Source organism: Tenrec ecaudatus, chromosome 11 (assembly GCF_050624435.1).
Source record: "Tenrec ecaudatus isolate mTenEca1 chromosome 11, mTenEca1.hap1, whole genome shotgun sequence".
Taxonomy (NCBI): Eukaryota; Metazoa; Chordata; class Mammalia; order Afrosoricida; family Tenrecidae; genus Tenrec; species Tenrec ecaudatus.
This window is the reverse complement of record NC_134540.1, coordinates 148,386,722-148,412,028: the sequence shown is the minus strand read 5'-3', so window position 1 is coordinate 148,412,028 and position 25,307 is coordinate 148,386,722.

Genomic DNA, 25,307 nt, shown 5'->3' with positions numbered 1-25,307 from the left:
TGGTCTAAGGGCAGATGCCAAGAAAAGAAGACAAGGCTTAGGCAATTGAGTGAGAATGTTATCTAATGCGTATAACCTCTCAATCACTCCAATTAGTTGTATATACTAAAGACTCACTCCATCTGGAGACAGCTCCTCATTAGCAGGGGAGTAAGAGAGGAACAAAAAGTCCATGCCCAGTGTCCATGTCTGAGAGTCTTCGCTATGGGGTGGGCACTCCTACACTGGTGTTCAAGACGTTGTGATGGAGAGTTATGACTAAGGGGTGAATCATGAGGGTGGATTATCTCACAGAAGGTGATTTCACCTGTTTTGAGGGGAAAGGTGGCTTGTCCTTGGGGAAAATGCTTGACATTGCCTTTAAGGCCCCCCAAAGGTAAGAATCCACCCAGTAACATTTGACTAATCATGCATGTTCAACTCCGTTTCTTTTCAGCTTTTGGTGACGCAGACCCAATATCTTGTCCTCTTGAGGCATACAGTGTACCACATAGGCCACACCAGAAAAATCTCAGTCAGAAAACCCAATGAGTGAACTAGGCTTTACTTTAAACACACCTGTTGCAGCTTAAATAACTGCAACTAAGGAACTAATATACTACTTTGAACTTAAAACCCTAGTGAGAGAAGATGAAGCCTGATACCCTAAAGTTGTGTTTTTATCTCTTCCTTCTGAGGTAGCCCTGTAATAGGTAAATTAAGACTAGCATATATTTGAGCTAGCCCAGTAATAGGCAAATTAAGACTAGCATGTATTTGGCACATTCATATTTTCTTAGTTTTCTAAGATATGTCTTAGTTATGCAGACATAATCCTACCATTCAGGATGAGTATTAAGAAACATTGTACTGAGTCTAAACTTCACTGTTTTCTTAAGTAAGATTCGGCCATTTAAGGTTTTAAGATGTATAACTTGGTCTAAAAAGGATTACTATATATATATATATATATATATATACACCAATATTCCTCTATCTCAATAGTATTCTAAATTTCATGCCAGGGGCTATTTTAACAATACTATTATTAGAATTACTAAATGTCCCATGGAGGTCCCTGCTGCTGAGTGGATGGTGATTCACAGTGGACCTACAGGACAGGGTAAGCCCGCTGTTGTGGGTTCTGAGACTCTAACGCTTTATGAGAATAGAAATCCCTGTCTTTCTCCCATGGAACCACTGGTTGTTCCTAACTGCTGAGCTTGGAGATCATAGCCCAACATGTTACCACTAAGCCACCAGGGATTCTATTAAGATCCCATGGAGGTCATATGTAGTATTCTTCAAAAAATCTGGTAAGTGGAACAAGGATCCATATACAATTTAGATATGAAAAAGAATTTTGAGCTCAAATCAACCATAAACCTTAACCTAACACTCAGTGATGATGCAGACCTACTCATTACTTACCCTCATGATGGAATCACTGAAGACAAAGATGCTATAGAAAAGTGTAGTGAAGCTTGTGGTACCCAGCTATTACAAAGTGTAGTACCTAAGGTCTTAAAGGCTTGTCTTAAAGCACACAGGCATCAAAATGAGATGACAGCTAAATTCACACGGAAGAAGTACATTAGCCTCCATGATCCAAGGATTGTAAATAACCAATTCTAAGATCAGAGGAGGGAAATGTATTAGATCTTAAATTCTGAGCCCACAGTTTGCCACAGGGCATGAATGACAGTGAAAATCCATAATCCTAAAATCCATGTTCAGAGATCCCACAGGGAATAAGCCTCCACAGACAGAGTACATCAGAAAGTGAATTATCATAGATATAGTTAAATTCAACATCTTATCATTGTTTTACCATTTAACACAACCTTAATTTGTTCTATGTTTATTTTCTGCTTTCTTTTGGAATGAAAAAGAAAAGTAACAAATGCCACTGAACAAAAAGTAAAAAATTGTTCAATGAAAACTTTAATCAGCTGTGTAAATCATCATTGAAAAAATAGTAAAAGTGTATTTTTCAAAACATAGAAGAAAATTTTTTCTTGGTCTTATCTAGCAATTTAATGTATTTTGAAATGTAATTTTTCAGTGTCAGTGAAGGAAACTCCTGAATGCATTATGGTATCAGGATTATTTATGCATTATGGCAGAAGTACTCAGTAGTTTAAATATCTTATTCCCAAACTGAAAGAACTATTAGAATGTAATATTACCACGGCTTATACTTCAAACGTGTGTGTGTGTGTTCAACAAAACAAGAGGTACGGAATAAACCGAGAACTCCAAAGCATGTTAAAATAGTCATGGTTAAACAAATTAGTGTGTGTCATAGTGACAGCACTACTTTGAGTGATTTGCATAGCCTGTCATGCCTACTTTAATTCTTTATTAGTAAATAGAGCATTACCAGAGCTGTACGAAAATGTATTGAATGGAACATTGTTTAATTAAGTTCTACCTTGTAATTCTTTAATTTTGTTCTCCCAATTAATATAATCACACAATTCAAAGATAAAATAATTCTAAAGTATTTGATTTTTATTTACATTCTAAATGTAGCATTTCTTCTATTAGATATTTAAGATAAAGAGCTTTAAAATTCAAAGAGTGTGCCATACAAATAAGGCAAAACCATACCCTTTCCAGTGGCCAATTCAATATAATAATATTTTCAGCAGTAATTATATTCATACTTCCAAATATGATTATTGCCAAGATTCTACTACTAGATTTCTTGTTGGTTTTTTGTTTTTGTTTTGTTTTGTTTAGCTTTCTAAAATTGAGATTGAAGACTGATCTATCATTTTACATACCCAGTCTCCAATGGGTACATGTTCATGTTTTCCTAATATGTTTAATATTAATTCATTTTAAAATGTAACTGGGTTAGTTTTATGTGTCAGATACTGTTTCAGGTTCTGAAGCTACATCAATAATAGTACACAAAAATGAAAAATCCCTGTACTCAGGAGGCGAACACAAGACTGGAGCAAAGTAATATTGCTGTTATTAGTTCCCTTCAAGATAGTCTGGCTGCTGATAACCTCATATATAGCAGTGAAATGTTGCTCATTCTTGTGCCAACTTTTGTCTTTCTTTTATATATGGGCCCAATTGTGTAGCTATCATGTATATCCATCCCATTGAAAGTTTTCCTCCTTTTGCCGACTTTCTATTGTGACAAATATGATGATCTTTTATAGAGATGTTTCACTCTTGATGTTTTTTTTTTTGGTCCAAAGGAAGCAAGATGGAGTATCTTCATTCTTACTTCCATAGAGCATTCCAACTTTATTTTAGTTAGATACTATTGTGAGTATATAGCACATTAGAAGATGTGGAATCAACAACATGCAGGGTACAGAGATGGGTGTGATTGGAGGTAGGGCAGTAACCTTAAATTAGTTGGCTCATTGAAAAAATGAACATTTAAGCAAGGATTAGAGAGGTGAGAAACATGGCAGCATAGCTTTATGGAAGCAGAGTATTAGAGACAGAGAAAATACTAGTGTGAATATCTTAAGTAGACTAGACCAAGTGTGGCCAAGGAGACCACATGGGCACAAGAGCAATGACATCGAGGTGAAAGAAGCTGAGCTTGTGGAGAACTGCATGTGCAAGCAATTTATAGACGTTTCCCTTGAGAGAGATGGGAAGCTATGGGAGTGTGCAGCATAGGAGGAGCATGTCTTCATCAAGATTAACCTGGCAGCTGTGCTGGAAAAATATCCTGATTGGTAAACTTTAAGAACCATTAAAACACTATTACCAAACACAGGGGAAAATCAGGAGTCTTGGATCAGAAAAGTGGCAGTGGAGATAGTAAAGAGTGCCTGGATTCTGGACACAGGTTCTGAGTTAGAACTAATAAGATTTCCTCATAGAGTGAAATCAAGGTTTTGGTACTAGGATTGAGGATGAATGGACATTTGCAAGAATATAAGCGAGTCTGCTAATTTGGGGGGACTAGAGAAGGGAAAGATTCACTGTGGACATACAAGGGTGTGAAGTTGACAACATGCAGGTGAAAGTGTCCACGTAAAACTTTATATCACCGAGTCTAGCATTCAGAGCTATGGAGTACACAGTTGTGAACCAGCAGCATCTATGTGGTTTAAAGCTACACACGTGATATTATCAAATAAGTGAGTGTACACAGAACAGATGGTGCTAATAGACTAAACCCTGTACTTTTCCAATGTTAAAAGTTTAAAGCAAAGAAGAGGATGTAACAAAAGAGACATTTAAGGCACATTCAACTGGTGGATTGGAGAAAAGATAAGCTATGGGCCACAGATAGAGGCTATTCTGCATGCAAATGATTCCTACCATGCTGGTTCCTCTCCCTCTCACAGACTTGGACAGCACAATTCCTGTGTCTGCTCATTTTCCATCAAACGATGGAAGAACATATGTGCCAGGATAGCTTCAGAGAGAGGTTGGAGACTAATTAAGGTTGGAAATGTGGAGAAATAAGGTTCTCCCCTATAAAGTATAATACTAATTAAACATACTAATGAATGACAAAAGAAACCTCACACGAACATCGTAATGGAGGCAGATGGATACTTGAAATAATTTACTCTTTGTATTTTGTAAAACACTTGCAATATTGAGCAGAAAGAAATGTCTGCTAAAATCTACAGCATACGTTAGGCTATATATGGATACTTTTTTTCTTTAATTTAGGTGGAAAAGATGCTGACCAAAATTACCACTTCTGTTCAACATAGTATGAGAGAATCTCCTCAATATGATATGAGTGTTTAAAGTGTCATGAATATTTAGAAGATACACACAAAAGTGAAATGATTTGAAGATGCTATAATGTACAATATTCTAATCAAATAAATATAGAACAAAATATACAAACTGTTCATTGAAACTAGAAATAAACTGTGACAGAATTTGAAATGCTATAAGGTAACTTGTAGTTGATCAAAAAATAATACTAAAATTATCTATACACAAATAAATGAAAATAGTCATCAATTGGATGCTAGACTGTAAGAAATAAAAAAATCAAGTTAATATAATTGACAACTTATCATTGCCCTATATGATTCATCCTAATATATTGCTTTTAATAAAAAATATTTGATTATAAAATATACATAAACTACTAACTGCTCATAAAAAGTTGGTTACTTTTTACAATTCAGAATTGAATTTACTTGATAGATATTAGATCATGTCAGATATTAGATCTTATCATAAATATACTTGGGGGATATGTGTAACAACTGGTATAGATTTACTTTCCATAAATATAAGAATTGGTTTAAAAAATGGTTTTCAATGGTAATAGAATGGAAAAGGCAAGGTAGTTAGTGCAAAAACTTTACTATATAAAAAAACAAACAAATTTTACTATCATGCATCACTGTGTCCATAAACTGGCACGGTATTTTATCTGAACAACAATGCTGACATACCACAATAATGACTTTAACTACAAATTAAAATAAGGAAAAGGAAAGTGTGATCTACAAGTTTTTATAAACCCACATTACCAACTGTCAGTCCTTTGTTCTGTAGCTGGTTCAATACTCCTCTTCCACCTATCTATAGCTGCATCTGTATCTCTATCTGTATCTATGTCATCTCTATCTCTATCTATCTCTCTATCTCCATCTCTATGTCTGTGTTTGTATCTATAACATCTATATTGATATCAATATCTATCTATCTGTCTATCTATCTATCTATCTATCTATCTATCTATCTATCTATCTATCTATCTATCTATCATTTCCCCCTCACAACCATTCTCTTGGGAAATTGTTTTGCTCCATAGTTCAATCACACCACGCAGTGTTGTAGAAGTGCTGCCGCAATTAGCTTCAAAACATCACTTTCCTTCTGGAACTCCTTGACATCGGCTCCCTTTTGCATCCCCCCCCCCCACCACAGTTCCTCTCAGAAACCCTTATTCTACTTGCTGTCCCTGGAGGTTCATCAATACTTGGTTTCATATACTGAAAGTCAGAAAAACATAACAAAATTTCAAGAGGGTTTCCCCCAATGATGAAGCCCAATGTGAACAAACGAAAAAGAGAAATAGACAGAAAATGTTGAAAACCAGATCAGGCCTAAGGCGCACCAAAAAGGGAATCAACTGAAAAGGTTTTATCCAGTCAAGTTAACCTTATTTCAATTTCTATAGTCATCTCCCCAGGGTGTTCTGGTTAGTAATCACTTTCCTTCAATCATTCCATTATGGATAGAGGGAAATCTCCATAGGCTTATCGTCTATGGAGATCTCGCAAACATATCTTGCGCTCCAACTGTCACCTATAGTTTTCTGCAAACCAGATTCTCACAATTTAGGCTCCGATATAATTGCTTCCTTGGGCTTCAGATTATATTATTTACATGTGGACTTGGTTGACATCTCTTTGAGAAGGTTTCCTAACTGAAAACAAGCCTTTAAGGCCTCGGATGCTATTTATCTTATAGCCTAGCACCATATAATTTCTGCACCACTTTCTGCTATAGCACCCATATCTTCTGGGTTCCCATCTTCAGGGTGATTATTAAGCAAGGCCATGATGTTAGAACTAATCGTTCTTAGGTTGGAGCTAGGATCTAGTGTGAGTTCTGAACCCATTCCTGAATTTTATTTTATTTTTTAAATCTGATTTTGGCTCCTTTTCAAAACCTCCTTCTAAATTTATGGTAGAGAGTCATATCAACCATCCTCTCTGGGCATAACAATCTTCTGTTAATATTGTTCTTGATAAGCCCCAGGTACTAATTTTAAAGCCCCGCCAAAAGGAGGATATTGGGCTAACTCCATATCACAGTACCTGAAATATTCTCTTGTTCAGAACCAAGCCTTTCATGGCTAGACACTATTTACACAAATAATAGGGGTTCATTGTCAGAGAAAATAAACAGTAATATTCACTGAGATTGTCAGTCACAGGTTTGCCAGAATACATATATCTTATTACAGTATTTGGACATTGATGTTACCAAAACCATGTTTGTCCACCTACCAACAGTTCAATAATCTTGGTACAGCTATCTTCGGCTTCAGCAGACACCATGGATTTCCATCTTAAGTCCTCAGGTTACAAGTGTAGCATCCAGTTCACCCAGTGGATTTTCTGCATCAGATCTTACTGCTCAGTTTCTGGAGCATGCCATGCACCTTGAAGATCTAAGATTCAAAGTCCCCGCATTCTAAGGCACATGGCTTGGGTTCCCAGAATGCACTCAGAAACTTAGTCATTGTGGCCCATTTATGCATACCACAAGGGACAGCCCCCCACCTAGGATGCTGAAAAGCATTTTCAGTCATTCTTCCTCCAACTGGAGGAGATTCCTTGATTTTTATCATTTTCTTCTCTCTGATCAGTAATTATTGTCAAGTGCCTTTAAACTGAAGGTCATTTATCTTCCTATAAATGGGGTATTCCTGAGATTGTGTACTGTTTCCATGTTTGCCCATGTGAGCTACATACTTAACTGCGATGTTCGTCCGAACCTACAGAACCAGATTCTATGTAATGTGATTATAAGTCCTTTGACTTCCTTAAGCTTTGTTTCAACATTCTCCTTACCTTCGCGTCATTTGCCTTGTCTTTGGCATTGGCACGGGAATAAGCAGTAGCTTTCTTTATAAATAGTGTTTCTTAATCTGACAATTTATTCTCCTGGAAATAGCCCTATATCTTAGATTTTGTCTCTTTTGAAAATATAACCAACAATTCTGAGGTTCTCTCTTGTTTCCATGGTTTTACTCTAACACAAATCCAAGTGAATCACAAAATGCCAGTATCAATGTTTTCCAATCAACCTGAGGATTATTATTATTATGTAAAATCATTTTATTGGGGTTTTACACCTCTTATCACAATACTTACATCCATCCATTGTGTCAAGCACAATGTACTTATGTTGTCATGATCATTTTCAAAACATTTTTTGTTCTACTTAAGCCCTTGGTCTCAGCTCATTTCCAACCCCCTCCAACCTCCCTCACGAACCCTTGATTTATACTTTTTTTTTTCATGTCTTACACTGACTGCTGTCTCCCTTCACCTACTTTTCTTTTCTTCATCCCCCTGGGAGGGGTTCTGTGTTGATGGTTGTGATCAGTTCCCCCTTTCTGGCCCCACCTTCTCCCTACCCTCCTGGTATTGCTATTCTCATTATTGGCCTTGAGGGGGTTATCTGTCCTGGATTTCCTGTGTTTGGAGCTCTTATCTGTACCAGTGTACATGCTCTGGTTTAGCAGGATTTGTAAAGTGTGGGATTATAAAGAGACTTTTCCCCAGCTTTGTCTCCCCCAAAGACATGCCAAACATTAGGGGCTTTTTGCCAGCATATGGGGAGAGGTCAGATGCTTAGAGACATCCTCCCTGAAGGTGGTCAGTTGCCAGACTATGGTAGGGCCTGCTCCCTACTGTTAAGGTCAATGGGCTACTTCTCCCTAAAGGCTTGGGACCATTAGCTTGGTTCCTGTAGGTGGGGTTTACACCCTACTGATAATGGTTTCTATGGAGATCAAGAGAACAGGTCAAACCTGCTCAGTGACATCCAAAGTGAGGGTGTCATAGTGAATCCAGGGTCCGCCCTTCTTGTCACATGTATACCCCCAATTCCTCCTCTTCCTATTGCGTGTATATCCCTAGATTGTCCCCCTCTCACTGCTGTATTGCCTATACTACGACCCCATCCTGTGATTTATGTCTTTACCTGTAATTAGGGGGCTTGCATGTCCCGCCAAAGCAAGGGTAAATAGGCCTGGATTAGCAATCCAGAGCTCTCTCTCAGGCTCCTCCCTTGCCCTCTCTTGGTTCCCCCTCCCCTTATCCTCTGTCCCCCTTTCCTCTCTCCACATGGACCACCAAGCGGGCATGAGGTGAGCATGCTGCCTTGAAATGTGTCTGACCCCATTATTTCAATCTATCATACTCTCGATGACTTTAATATAACATTTCTTTATCTCAACTGTACAGTTGTGACTATCGAACCCACGATTAGTGGTGGGGGGCTGTCCCCTTCCCCACAGTAAGGTAGAATTGGGATCATGATTGTGGGGTAGGGGGGAACATTAAAGAACTAGCAGAAAATTCTGTTTTGGTGCTGCTATACTACAACCTGACTGGCTCGTCAATATATATATTTAATTATTAGTTTTAATGTGAATAAATTGAAAACTTTTTGCTGTATCATAAATAATTTCATGTCTATACTCTAGACAATAATTTCTTGATATCTATAATTTCAGCATATGGTAAACTTACTGGAGTACTACTAACCTTCTAAAATATAAAAATTGTTCTTTTAAAAAATATTTTCTGATTTTCTTGATTCTACTATCTAGATCAACTTTTTATAATTTAAATAGAAATTTAACCTTAGGAAGAGTAAAAAAGTATTTTCATCTACTTATTCTTTATGTAAGTGAAATTATGAACCCTATCACATATAGATCTGTACAAAACATAGGCATATATAAATATTTTATCCTAAACACTTATGAAAGAACAGCAGGGCTCCTATTATAGCTATTGTATTGAATTTTATGCAAAGTCACAAATATCTACTCTTTTCAAATAATAGGTAACAAGAAGGAGAACATACAGTATTATTCACAGAAGATATTGATCTTATTGCTATCACAAAAAGCATTTGGGGATAAAATATTTTGTTAGCATATAACAAGAGAGAGAATAAGGTTTAAAAAATGAAACTGGTATCTTTAATCAGTTAATCAGTTTAAACAATCTGTTTATGAATAATATAACAGAAGAGACAGAGACAATATGTTAGTTGTTGCTTTTCATTATTTATTTGAGGAGGGAAGAGGACAGACATTATAGTGGTAAAAATATATATATTAACTTCGGTTGTGAGACAGTTAAGTGACCTTGAATGGACATATGAAGGGCAACATGTTGTTACTGGATTGTGCAAGCAGAATGGCATACTCGTGTCAAAGCTGGAGTGTGGTGGGGTTGGAGGAACTATCATCAGGGTGATTGCCTGGAGGTGATGGAGGAACAGAACTTGAAACAGGACATCCTCTATCTCTTTCTTTAGAGTTATCTCACCATTTTTTACTGTTTTGAAAATATACAATAGAAAAACAACATGTCAATTTTTATATGTAATATTTAATGGCATTAATTACATTCTCAAAATTGTAAAGTCATCCTCATCCCCCCTTTCTGATAATTTCTCTCACATTAACAGAAACTTCCCTCCAAGTTCCCTGTTCAAGTCCTTGAATTTCCATCATCATTTGGTTCCATGTACATAGAGCATAAAAACGAGCAACCCTCAGGGCTCCTAAGTATACTGAACTGTTGTCTGACTTTAAGATGACTTCTGGGAACACTTTTTATGTAAGGTGTAAAGATTATCTCAAACAATAATTTCAGAGGTTCATCCAACCTCCATGGCTCCAGAAAATCTGGTTTCCATAAAAATTTTTTATTCTATTTTTAAATTGTAAATTCTGGTTGTTGTTGTTGTTTTTTTTTAATTCTCACCACCCATTCTGATTTGGATTGTTCTAAGGGTCATTGCTCAAAATGCTTTATAATGGTAGATGCCACTCAGTTCTGCTCTCAGAACAAGAGGCAGTTATTCATGGTGCAAGTAACTACACATTATGTTTCTTTCTTTTCTTACTACCAGTTAAGGCATCCTTCATGAAGATTCAGAGAGAGAAAAAATGGACCAAAGAAGAGGTTGAATGACTATAGGACTAATATGAGCAATAGGTGTTAAGTGTTATCAAGTTGATACCAACTCTTTGCAGCCTTAGGAGACAAGAGTAGAGTTTCCCTGTAGGGTTCCCAAGCTGCAGTCTTTACAGAAGTGGAATGCCATAGGGGGTACCATCGGCTAATCTCTGGGTGGGCAGCGAAAATCCTCACCACTATGCCCTACTACTTCATAAATAATTAGAATAGGAATGGATTATCTTAATTTTTATTACCATAAGTATTCTTTATCTTCATAAATTGGTGTTTAAAGGAAGTTTGCTGAAGATCACAAAGTTTATAAATTATAAAATGAGGTTAAATTAGATGTTTGTATATAACATTTATGGCATTCTAACTGTATCACCTGGACCTCTAAATTGTGTGAGAAATATGTGAGAAGACAGAGACCTAGAAGGACTCACAGTTCTTTGTCTGGTTTAGAGGATCCTAATTTAATGGATATGCTGGAGGAAGATCCAGATAGAAAGGACAAATTTAACAACAGGATGTATGTTTCAGAAATCTCCTGAAGACACTGTTTTGTAGATGAACCGAGGCCAAGATTCATGCTGTCATTCACACATTTTAGCTTCTTGCTGCATTTTATGTCACATATATTTTCTTTTACCTTTAGAGATAAAATTTATAATGCACATATATTAGCTACTTCTTGAATGGTAAAAGAATTCTGTACAAGTTATTCAGTTTTCAGGCCATTTATTAGTACTGTCTTCAATAAAGGTCTTGCAAATCCAGTTTGTATATGTTAATCCAGGATAGGCTCTATGCACACTTTGATTACCAGAATAAGCCTTTTATATTTTAAGTTGTTATAGTCATCTGCCTTTGACTTATTAGGTGGCATTAAGTTTCCCAATTTACAAAATTATATTCATTTTATTTTGACTAGTTGCCTCAAATTCTCTTTTCAATGAGAACTATAAACCAACACATACAGTCTGATACCTTACACAAGAATAATAATATCAAAAATGTAAAAATGTTCCCTCTTTTGCAGGTGTGGCTTTTGATTCCAGGTAGCAAGAAAATCAAGTGACAAAGGATTCTGATCTAAGAATAACAGAAAGGAGTCATCAGTGACAGAACACGTAATACACAGTGAATCAATTTACAGATTGGCTCAACAAAGGCCATTTTTGACACTTCTACGTAATTAATTATTTACTACTTTAACCGAGGAACTATAAGGCTACCTCAAATTTCCTCAGAGGTGGAGTGTAATAATTCCATTTTATTAGCCCTAAAACAAGGCGAACATAAGCATTAGTAATAGTTCAGAGTCAACCCAGCGCTATCTTCTGTGCCCCAGGCTGGTTAGGAGTGCATTATTTCTCTGTTCCAGGTGACTGAAAGAAACCAAATTCCTCTTTTCACTTGAAAGAGTGAGAGAAGAGAGAGAGAGCTAATGACACCTTTTTCTCCACAGAGTGGCTTACATGAATGCATGGTCCAATGACCTGGGAATCATTAACTTAATTAATTAGACATAATATCATTTCCTCATGATTCATGATGGAAAAAATTGGAAGGAAACAGGAAACACATACACAGAAACATACGGTTTTGCATATGTTGGGCCTTTGAGAATTATTAAGTGGTGCCTTGACATAATTCAGAATTAATAAAATCTGATTCCTGATAATGTACAAATGGACTCATCAAAACGTTTGCTAGGTAGCCTCCTATTAGTCAGCACGAAACCAGAATTTATAATATAATAATGACATCACTAAGCTGTAGTAATAATTTCTTTTAGAAGGATTAATATCAGGCCAGCTCCAAAGAGCTAGAGATTAAAAATATTCAACTCTTCCAAGATGCTATTCTGCTCCATTCCCAGCCCTGTCCCACTCCTCCGTGGATATATCACATCCCTAGGTTCTATGGTTTTTCTCAATGTACCACAGTAATCCACAAAACATTGAGGGAATGTCTCATGTGATGGTAGGTGCTGTCCAGTCCCCAATCTGAAGGTCCAGAGGAGCGGAGCCAAATGCAAGAACCAGAGCCAGAAGTCAAGAATGTCCAAAAGTCAAACCAGGTATACTTGCTTCTTCCAAAGCTCAGTCAGTAAATAGAGGTATGGTTTTGATGAAGATGTAAGTTTGGGCTTTTAGCTTACCATACCCCCATGGGAAACAACTGTATGTACAACAGAATAAAAGACGGTCTTGTCCTGTGTCCTCCTGATAATTGTGCCACGTTTGAACTTACCGTATTTCAACAAGCATGATGTCCTTTGCCAGAAACAGATCTCTCCTGACATCCTGTGCAAAGGACACGAGATGAAGTCTCACCATCCTTATGTCTAGGGAACTATTTGTGGTTGTATGGTGGTCGTGCTAAATTCCTCAATGAAAGTGCAGCTGTTTGGACTCTACATGAGAAATATGTGATCCTCTGCTTCAGTAAACTTCACAGTCTTGGAAACCCTTTTGGGCAGTTTCACCAGGTCCTGTGGGGTCATTCTGAGAGTGGGTTGAGTGGTGCAGCAAACCATAAATCGGCAACTCGAACCACCAGCTGCTCAGAGGGAGAAAGGCGAGACTTGCTACTCCTGTAAGAAGTTATAGTCTCAGAAACCCACAGAAAAAGTTCTACCCTGACCAATAGGGTTGCGATGAGTGAATGACAGCTCAGTTATTTTGTTGTTGTTTGCTTGTTTTTGTAGGGTCATTACAATTCAGAATAGAGACTTTAGCAATAGGTTTATGTGTGTCTAGGTATATACATTATGCCAGTAAGAATCTACTACCTCATTTGAATCTGATCAAAACCCAACTACACCTGTCATCCACCTGTTTATTTCAGTTCCATGCATTTTAACTTATGGTGACATAAAAAGTAAAAGGTGTGATTTTTTTAAAGATATATTTCATTTCTCTAAATATAAGTTATATTTTGAAAAGATTAGAACAATATAATCTGAGAGCTTAGTAACGATTAAAATTGAAGAGGAAATTATAATAATTAGACTAATAAAATTATAATTACTTAAATAATTTGCACTCAAATTACATTTTTACTCTACTTAAACTGAAAATGGAAGTTATAGCTCATGATGATTATCATTTACATGTAAATGATGTAAAAACTTCACTCAACTAAATGATAATTAATGGTCCTTGAACTCAAAGAAAAGATTGGCCAAGTATATGTATCTGTGAGTTTTAAGAAAAATGCTGAAACCATGTATTTTTAAATGATTTTTCCTCTTAAGTTGATTTTGCATTTTGACCGTGTTGTTTGGGTTGACTGCTGTTCCCCTAAAAGATATTTTGGTGTTTAACCCTTGCATTAATAACTGTACCCTTGTTTGGAAATAGGGTCTTTGAAAATATTAGCAGTTAATGTAAGGTCAACCTGGATTAGGGGGCTCCAAATCCATGCTGAATTTTGTCCTTATAAAAGAAGAGAAACAAATGTAGAGGAAGGAAAACTTTGTGAAGATAAATCTACATATCAAACTAGGGCTCTCAGAAACCGAGAGAGAATATTTCTCTAAGTTTTTCAGGAAAACACGGTCTGGTTGACATGTCGACTTAGAGATCTAGCCTTCTTTCCTGTAAAGACACACATTTTGTTTTAGTAAATCAACCAAATGTGACCTTTTTTAAAGAAGCCCAAGGAAACTAATACACCATTAAAACCTGATTCCCTTTAGATTTTATAAGATTGCTTGCTGTACTTTTCTTTAACTCCGCCACTTATTCTTTCTCTTCAGTTAAATTATGTGATTTTCAAAGATAGGGTCCTCCTAACATTCTTCACATTTTCCCCAATTAATCATATGGCAGCTACTGACTAATAAGCAGGCTGAATGATCACGGTTCACTTATAGACAACTGCTGATACACCCAATGCTGGGAAATGCAAGAATGAAACAAAACATCCTCGCAGAGAGATGATACAGTCAATGACAGAGTGGCTTCTCTCACATCGCCATTAAGAAGCAAAAACTCTTGAGGAAAAGAAAGCACATTCATTTTTATCCTTCTGTTTACAAATATATCAATGAGTTTCTCTGAATCTATAATAACTTTAAATAATGGCACTGGGTTTCTTGAAAACTGCAGAAGGGTTATATTTATGTTTTGAATGAAATTACATAGACTCTTTTGTGAACACCAAAATAATCTTGAGGACCTATACCTATGGTGACGTCCACACTTAGCACTGTGTGGGAATGGCGGTGGTAATTTCTAATAACTGATGCATGAAATCACAAGGACAGTTTCAGAAAGGCCTCCTGCTTGTCTCTGGCAGAAGACCAAAGTTCTGTTGCACAGATATTACTTATGCATTTCATGAAACACAGAGCCTGACAGCATGCTCAAGGTTGTACTTTCTTGACTTTTATTCATGCAAATCCTGTGTCAATATGCTGTAAGATTCTTTTAAGAAACTGGAGTCCAAAAGCTGTTTTCACATAATGGTGTGAAAAGTGGAATTGTTGTACTTTAGAAGTTGAAAATAGCGAGGAGGGAAATAGAGTAGTCAAACATCAAAAAAAGTTAGAATAGCTATTGGCGCCATAAAGAAAAGAGCCATTGTCTTTTGAATGATGTCTTGCAAACCTACTACCAAACAGCATAAGCAAGAACTCTGCAAGGAGTTGAAGTATTTCTTAAATATTTCCACTTTTTAAATTGTGAAGCTTGAGTATGCTTTTTAGAGTTATGTAAATGTTAATTAATATAGTTTAGTGCAAAAGGTTAGAGACTAAGGATTATTATTGGAGGATGTGTGCTTTGTAATGAGTTAAGGTACTGACAAATTATTAAAATGGAATAATTGTATTTAAAATTTTAGATATACAAATTTGATTTTAAAAGTATCTATCTAATGAGTTTATCATGTACAATGCCTTCTTTATCTCTTCAATACTATTTTGTAACTCTCTGGTACTTCTTTAAAGATACAGATGAAATGAATGTGAGCAATATGTGGAATCATCATTGAGAAGTATTTGACATAGTTTTATTTAGTGGTTCAATTTTTAAATAAGTACAAATATAAACATCACCAATAATGAGAACTTCGTATTCAATTAACTTCTAAAGTTTTTTTAAGTTTTCAAAATACATGTTTAGCTTCTGCATAGATAAGTTAAAATGTATGTGGAGGCACACTTATTTAATTGCTTCCTCTATGTTTTGATCAGTTAACAGAGCATCACAAATGTGTTGACACTGGCTTTCTCTTTACAAATATATTATTTGGTATAGAGCTGAAAGAAGAACATGATTAGAATTTTTAAACAAGTCCTTTCTCTTGATAGGTTTCTTTCCCTTATATAAGTAGACATAGGAATCCTAGTACATTAAAAAAGTTCAACTGAAAGAAGAACTAAGGAGGATTGGTATGGTATAAAACTTTCTAAAAATTATTACCATCCTGTATTAATAAATGATTGGTATGGTATAAAATGATTGGTATGGTATAAAACTTTCTAAGCATTATTACCATCCTGTATTAATAAACTCCTGATCCAACTACCGTTGTTATAATTATGTAGCAACAAGGAAAGGACACAATCGGTCTTTGTCTTGTCACAACACAAGGTCTATGTCATTACAACAAAAACCTACCTAATATTACATGCTTTGAAGTAAGTCAGCTTCTCTGCAAACCCCTGGGCAGACAGTCACACAACTTTCTAGCACGTTTGAAACACCAGAGCCACTCCGCTGAGTGCTCCTGAAAAAAGGTTCACACTATGATAAAGTCACTTTTCTGATTCATAGTTCGAAATGTGCTGACTGTAAAGACTCATTATAAAGATGTTCAAAAGTCAAGGAGGTGAAGGGATGATCCAGGGACTGAAGCAAGGACTACTTGCCTCACTTACTCAGTGTGCCATAATTTGAATGTAAGGGCCAAGTTCAAAAGGCAAGTTTTTTAACCTAAGAATGTGTCTAAATCAAAAGAAGTGCTGCCTTTTGTCAAACATTCAAAATAACACAAGTGATACAATTACATAATTATAATGTATTAAATGTAGGATAATAAAACAATTGTATTCTATTTGACCATACAAATATTTCTCATGACCTTAATGGGACCGTAGAAGATTCCATATGTAAGCATGATATTATTTTTAATTAATTATTTTACAATGTTTATGGAGCACTTCTACCACTGTGTTTAAAGTACTTAGCTATTCATTGAAATATGACAAGATGGCTAACTTTAAATTATTGAACAATGCAAGAAGCATCGAAAGAAGACAGAAAGAATACATAGTCCTGGTACCAAGAAGAATTCATTGACTTTTGGCCACTTCAGTTGGGAGCAAATGAAAAAAATCTGATTATATCAGAGGAAGAAGTTCATGTTTCATTGAAATCATTGACCAAAAAAAACAAAAAACAACAAAAAAAAACCTCAAGGCTTCAGGGAGAGGTGGAAAACTTCAATAATAAATACAACACTGGAGGGACTTCCTCATCCATGCCAAGATTTTGGAGGATAGGTACCTAGCCAACTAATTGGAAGAAACCTATATTTGTCTACTTCAAATGAACTTGATTTAATAAAGATATTATTGAACAATACCCTTATTGTCATGTGCAAGTAAAAATTTTGATAGAGATAATTGAAGAAAAGATGGAGAAATACATCTACAGGGAACTGCCAAAAATTTGAGCTAGATTCAGAAACAAGCGATGAAGAGTATTATTGCTGACATCATAGGGATCTTGGAAGAAACCGGTAAATACCGGTTTTAAATATCTGTGTTATGCTGACTATGAAATGCACTCAACTGTGCAGATCATAACACATTATGGTTAACATTTATGAAGAATGAGTATTCCAGAAGGATTGTGCTTGTGGAAAGCCGTAGAAGCACAGGCAGTCTTTTGAACAGAACAAGGAGATACTGAATGAAGCACAATCAGGAAAGGAGGGCATGAAGGTTGTATCCTGTAACCACACCTACATAATCTGGATGCTGAGCAAAGCATCTGAGACGTTGGACCATGTGGCTAAGAACATGGCCTGAGGATTAGAGGAAGACTCGGTGGCACCTTGTGATATAAAGGTGACACAAAAAGATATGACAAAATAATAACCTACAAATTATCAAGGGCTCATGAGGGAGGGGGGAGCGGGGAGGGAGGGGGAAAAAAAGAGGACCTGATGCAAAGGGCTTACGTGGAGAGCAAATGCTTTGAAAATGATTAGGGCAAAGAATGTACAGATGTGCTTTATACAATTGATGTATGTATATGTATGGATTGTGATGAGTTGTATGAGCCCCTAATCAAATGTTTTTTTTTAAAAAAAAAGAGATTTAAAACACCCATGAGGATCAAAGAATGCAGTCTCTAGTATTTACAACCTCTGAATGTAAACAAAAATTACAACTGGACCATGATACAGTATCATAATACATGGGAAGCTATTGATGTTTTCAAGCTTTCATTTTTCTTGAACCCCAAACCAACGCCTGTGGAAATAGCAGTCAAGAAACCATATTATATTTGTATTGGGTAGGTTTTCCGCCACAGTTCTCTTGAAAGTATTAAAAAGCAATGATGTCACTTTGAGGGCTAAAGTGGGCCTGATTGTAGCCATGGTATTTTCAATCACTTTATGTACATGGGACACTTGTCAAAGAATAAGGAAACCGAAGAAGAATTGGTACCTCTGAATTGTGGTATTGGTGAGGAAATTAAATATACCATGGAATGCCAGAAGAGCAAACAAATCTGTTTTAGCCAGAATGGTCTTTAGAAATGAGGCGGGGTGGGGGTAGGAGGCGGCTGTGAGGATGTTATCAGGGGGACTGGTACACGGAGAGTTACAATATATTTGGCAAAGTATAGAGTGAGATAAAAATAGGAAAAGCTTCAACTAGTTGGATTGACATAGTAGCTGCAATGATTGGGCTCATGCATAGCAGCAATTGTGAGGGTGGGCATGATGAGCCAGCATGTCATTCTGGTGTACGTAAGGTTGCTTTGAGTTGGAACTGATTCAATATCACCTACTTTAACAACAGCAGCAGCTAACCCTAAGGCAGCAGTTTCAACCTGTGGGCAGCGACCCTTTGAGGGTTGAACAGCCCTTTCACAGAGGTCGCCTAAGACCATCGGAAAGCACATATTGCCGATGGTGTTAGGAACGGAAGCCCCTCTCCTCTATCTGTCTCCAGGCAGGTCTGCGCACATGCAGATGTGCACATTTATGAGTACTTGGCGGGAAGACTCTTACCCATGCTAAACTCTACTTCAAAGCAAAAGTTCATTTATGTGTAATTAACAATAAATATTTCACAATATAGAATCACATATTGTTTTGTGATTAATCACTATGCTTTAATTATGTTCAGTTTGTAACAAGGAAAATACATCCTGCATATCAGATATTTACTTACGATTCATAATAGTAGAAAAATTACAGTTATGAAGTCACAGAACAGAAATAATTTTATGGTTGATGGTCACCACCACATGAGGAACTGTTTTAAAGGGTCCAGCATCAGGAAGGTTGAGAACCACTGCCTAAGGTAATCAGTTCTAAGTTATAATTGGGAGAAAGATATGGCAGTCTGCTTGCTTAAAGATTCACATCTTATCAACTCTATGGGGGAGTTTTACTCTATCCTAGAGGGTTACTCCATAGAAGTGGGTTTGTTTTATTACTTTGTTCAAATATAAACTTTTCTTAAAAAAACATTTTATTGGGGGCTGGTACAATTCTTATCACAAGCCATACATACATGCATTGTGTCAAGCACATTTGTACATTTATTGCCATCACCAGTCTCAAAACATTTGCCTTGTATTTGAGCCCTTAATATCGGCTCCTAATTTTCCCCATCCCTCTCCTCCCCCCTCCCTCATGAACCCTTCATAATTCGTAAATTATTATTATTTTGTCATATGTGACACTGTCCGACATCTCCCTTCACCCACTATTCTATTGTTCGTCCCCCAGAGAGGAGGTTATATGTAGATCCTTTTAATCAGTTCCTCCTTTCTACCCACCTTCCCTCCATCCTCCTGGTATTGCCACTGTCACCACTGGTCCTAAAAAGATCATCTTTCCTGGATTCCTTGTGTTTCCAGTTCATATCTGTACCAGTGTACATGCTCTGGTCTAGCCAGACTTGTAAGGTAGAATTGGGATCATGATAATCGGGAGTGGGGAGGAAGCATTTAAGATCTAGAGGAAAGTTATATGTTTCATCATTGCTACCCTGAACCCTGACTGGCTCCTCTCCTCCCCACAGCCCTTCAGTAAGGGGGTGTCCAGTTGCCTACCAATGGGCTTTGAATCTCCACTCTCTACTCACACTCATTTACAATGATATGTTTTTTCGGTTTGTTTTTTTATGCTTAATACCCGATCGCTTCAGAGCTCGTGGTCACTCACACAGGCTGACGTGCTTCTTCTATATGGGCTTTGTTGCTTCTGAGCTAGATGACTGCTGGTTTATCTTCAAGCCTTGTTTATCTTCAAGACCCCAGATGCTATATATTTTGATAGCTGGACACCATCAGCTTTCTTCACCACATTTGCTTATGTACACATTGTTCTACAGCGATTGTGTTGGGAAGGTGAGCATCATGGAATGTCAATTTAATAGAACAACATGTTCTTGCATTGAGAATGTACTTGAGTGGAGACCCAATGCCCATCTGCTGTCTTAATACTAAACCTATAAATATATGCATGTATGCAAATATAGACTTTTATACAAATATTTCTTCCCTGTATTATTTATTAAATATCAGGACTATTTCAAAAAGCATTTTACATGATTTGTGTTGTGGTATTGCTCTAATGCTCATTTTTAAAGAATGCAATGCTATTACTATTTTCTTGAAGCTCTGATTTCAAAGCAAGTTGCTATTTTCTCATTACCTTTGAGTAATATTTTCTCCAATATAAAATAATATCTTAAGCTGTTAAAATATAGCCTTCCAAGATGCCATTCTAGTCTATTATGTGGGCTCACCAAAAAGACAGTGCTGAAATACAAAATATAGGAGAAGGGTACAACTGAAAGTCATTGAAATACCAGCTTTGAGAGCATGAAAAACTCTGACAATTTGGAAGTACTCTTATTTCAAATTTAACAGTCAAATATAAAATCCTGCTGACATTTGCAAAGGAGACCCTCCTATAAGGAAAAAAAAGAATATCGCTTTATGCACTTTTTTTATCTGGGTAAGAATGGATATTCTGGGGAAGATATAAGATACTGACAAAAAAAAGGTTTTGACAAAAATTTAGATCAAATTAAACTACTCTACGAGTCAAAAAGCCTCCAAACCTATTAATAATGGCTATTGATTGAATTGTATCCCCATAATATGTTTTGGAATTTGTATCCCTGTGGTTTTAAGATCAGGGTTTCATTTATTCTATTAGTGGGAATATATCAGTGTCGAGGGGGCTCTAAAACGAATCACCTTTGCCTTCTAAGGAGGAGTACAAACCCAGGGCCCAAAACACAAATGAGAGAGATTGATGATAGGTCGGCTCTTCAAGAACTGGGGAGCGCAAGAGCTACAGAAACTGAAACAAGCATCTTTGCTGAGAGCCGATGGAAAGAGGGCTTGCATTTAAACTTAGAGCCTCCTAAGCTATAAAGCCATTGTTATGGTGTCCCTGGAAAAGGAAAGCATTTTTCTCTGAAGCAAAAGGTCAGAGGAAAGAGGAGGGCCTTCAAAGAGATGGATTGACACAGCGGTGCAGCAATGAGCCCACATAACTTTTGTGAGGTGCTAAATCCACCAGGCTGTGTTTTGTTCTGTTGCGTACAGGTTGACCACGAATCAGACCTGATTTGATGACGCTAACAACAGCAGCAAACTTTTAGGAAATCAACGATTCATCTTTAAAGCCATCCAGTATGGGATATTTGTTGGTGCAGTGCTAGATAATTAAGGTAGCAAATCCTGATTCTCTTCTGTTTGCTAAACTATGATTGCCAGGTTTCTCTTCCTATGTCTTTGTCTCCTCCCAGTTCAGCTAGTCACTGAAACCCAAAGTCTGAAACCAAAGCAATTGAAAAAGCCTTATCTCTCAAGTTCAATCTTCCATTGAAGTTAGAATGTACTAATTGTGTTTTTCCCCCACACTAATCCTTACATACACTTACCTCTTTATTATTTATCTAACGTCTGTCATTTCAAGGTCAACTGACCGACATAGGTAATTAGAAACTTTTATGCTCAAATATTTTAGAGTCATTATGATTCATACTTCTATTTATTGTTATTCCTATCACATTTGGTTTTTCATTTAATACATTAATGTACATATTTCATTTATACTGTTCTACGGCATATGTTCCTTTTTCTGAAATAGCACTCTGATGATTGACAATGTTCTTTTACATAAAATGATAATGTTTCTAAGGTGAAGCAGAGACATATATCAACCACAGATATATGAACAAATTTTAGGCTCACATTTAATTCTAGTGCCAATCTAAGAACAATTATTTCATATGACTTAGCCCTGCTTGATACTCACCCTCATGAGGAGATAGCCAAAGCTATGGTTGCTATAATAAAGTAAGGCAAAGAAATTAGATGGTGTTGTCTATCAGAAAGAATAGTGTCTGGGGTCTTAAAGGCTTGTTTTCAAACAAGAAGTGATTTAAGTGAGGCATCAACTAAGTCCATGTGAAAGAAGCACATCAAGCTGTGTGATAGAAGGGTTGCAAATAAGATCATCCAAATATGTAGGAGGGAATGGCATCGACCTTCAGTTGTGGACATCTACATTGAAGAAGGCTATGGATGACTGTAGAAGCCCAAAATCTACTTGCAGGACCTACATGTAGTTTAAGACTCTTGTAATTGACATTTGTCAATTATGACAAATGTAGTTAGATCAAAATGTAACATCTTGTCATTTGATTTCTCTTTTGACCCAATTGAAAGCTGTTTTGACCCATTTGAAAGTTGTTTCCGCTTAGAAGGAAAAAGTAAAGGAGAAACACATATGAATTTAGCCTCTAGTGAATCTCTCTGACCATAAACCAGGGATTCACTACAGGCTTAATTCATATGTGTTTCTCCTTCACTTTTCACGCAGGGCGCATTGGAAGGTGGATTACTGCAGATATAGTTAGGTTAAAATTGAACAGGTTATCATTTGATCTTCATCATGACCAATTTTAAATTTGTTCTAGTTTCTAATACTTTCTACTTTTTAATTTTTATTCTTCACTGAGGTTTTTTCTCTTTAGTTTGTTATTGTTGTTTTTCTGTATGATGCTCTGTATATGAAATCCAGGATAGTTAAACCATAGAGACAGATATTGGGTATATGGATGGCAGGGGAGAAGGGGGGCAAATGAGGAGTTAATAAAAATGAGTACAAAAAAGAAGAAAATACCCTAAATTGATGCTGGTAATAATTATACAACACATTTTGTTATTATTGAGCTAAAACTGTTTTTAAATAAATAGGAAAAAGAAACTAGCATCTGATCTAAGCAAAACAACACTATTTTATAAACAAATATTGCAATGTTTGAATCAACATATTCATGTCACTTTTCAAATTTTCCAAATCCTATTTTTTGTAAAAATATGTTTTAATAAAAAAGAGTATCTGCATTTACTGCTCTGCAATTTTTTTCTGAATTACAAACACAGCTGTAATATTGAATATAGCATCCTGTATTATGATTATATTTTGTTTCATTTATTAGTTCATGAAAATTTAGTTTTTAAAATTACTTATATTCATAAGTAAAATAACAATAAAATTTACATATAAGGTTGCACATCCTAATTTTGTGATATTAATTCCTAGAAGTATATCTACAGAAGCATAACCAGTATTCTGATTATAAAAAGGTATAAAGTCTGAAATTTAACTGAGAGTATTTCAAAGTATTATCTAGTGTATAACACTCTTTATATTCTTTGTCAATATAATTTGGCTAAATAAATACACTTAAATTTACATGTGTTTGAAACTCATGGGAGTAGTCGTTTTGCATATGTTTAGTAGTTAATTTGTAACTCTTCTTTTCTTAAAAAAATCATTTTATTAGTGGCTCTTACAGTTCCTATTACCATCCATCCATTGTGTCAATCACATTTGTACACATGTTGCCATCATCATTTTCAAAGCATTTTTTCTACTTGACCCTTTAATATTAGCTCATTTCCTCCCTCCCCCACCCTCCTTCCCTCATGAACCTTTGATAATTTGTAAATTTATAATACCCCGCCCCATGTCTTACACCAACAGCTGTCTTCCTTCACCTACTTTTCTGCTGTCCATCCCCCTAGGAAGGGGTTATATGTAGATCATTGTCATCGATTCTCCCTTTCTCCCTCCACCTTACCCTTACCCTCCAGGTATCTCTATTCACATTATTGGTCCTTAGAGGTTTATCTGTCCTGGATTCCCTGTGTTGCAATTTCTTATCTGTAGCAGTGTACATATCTGGTCTTGTCAGAATTGTAAGGTAGAATAGAGGTCATGATCTTATTTTCCAATAGATATGATATGCTAATTAATTATGAATATCCTAATTCTGAGGGGTTTTACCTAAAGGTATATGATCCACCTTGAGTTTATTCTTGTGCGTGGAGTGAGGTAAGGGTCTTGCTTAATTTTTCTGCAGGTACATATGCATTTTTTCTATCACCATTTATTGAAGAGGACATCTGCTTCCCATTTGATATTTTTGGGCCCTTATCAAAAATCAGTTGTCTGTATACTGATGTTTTTATCTCTGGGTCTTCAGCTCTTTTACATTGGTCTGAATATCTGTCATTATACCAGTATCACACTGTTTTGACTACTAACTGTGACTGCATAATACATGCTAAAATCAGGTAGAGCAAGCCCTCCCACTTTGTCCTTCTTCTTGAGGAGTTCTCTGCTAATTCTGGGCTTCTTCCCCCTCCCTATGAAGTTGGTAATCCGTTTTTCCAATTCTTTGAAAAAGGATGGTGGTATTTGTATCAGGATAGCATTGAACTTATATGCTTGGGCAGTGCCTTGGGGAGAACTGACATCTTTACTATATTGAGTCTTCCAGTCTATGAGCATGGATATGTTCTTCCATTTGTTGAAGTAACTATTGGTTTCTTGGAGCAGTGTTTATATAATTTTTTTATATAAATCTTTCGGTCTTTTTAGTCAGGTATATCCCTAGATATTTCAATTTGTGCTTGGCTATTGCGATGGGTACTACTCTTTTAATTGTCTCTTCTGTGATCTTGTCTAATGTGTATAGCAGACCGATGGACTTCTGTTTGTTGATCTTGTATCCTGCCACTCGGCCATATTCCTCTATTGCTTTCAACACTCAATGTGTGTTTAGGGTATATTCCATGTATAAATCATATCATATGCAAATAATGATAATTTTGCCTCTTCCTTCACAGAGGAATATGTTTGATGTCTTTTGTTTGTCTTATGTTTTTAGCTAGCACCTCCAGTATGATGTTAAATAGAGGTGGGGAAGGGGCATCCTTGTCTGGTCCCCTTTTTCAAGGTTTCAAAGGGATCAGGTATCAGGCATAGAAGAATAAAAAACATATCATTGTGTGCCCACCTTCCCAATGTGATCACTGAAGACAAAAGTGTGCATAAACAAATGTGGTGAAG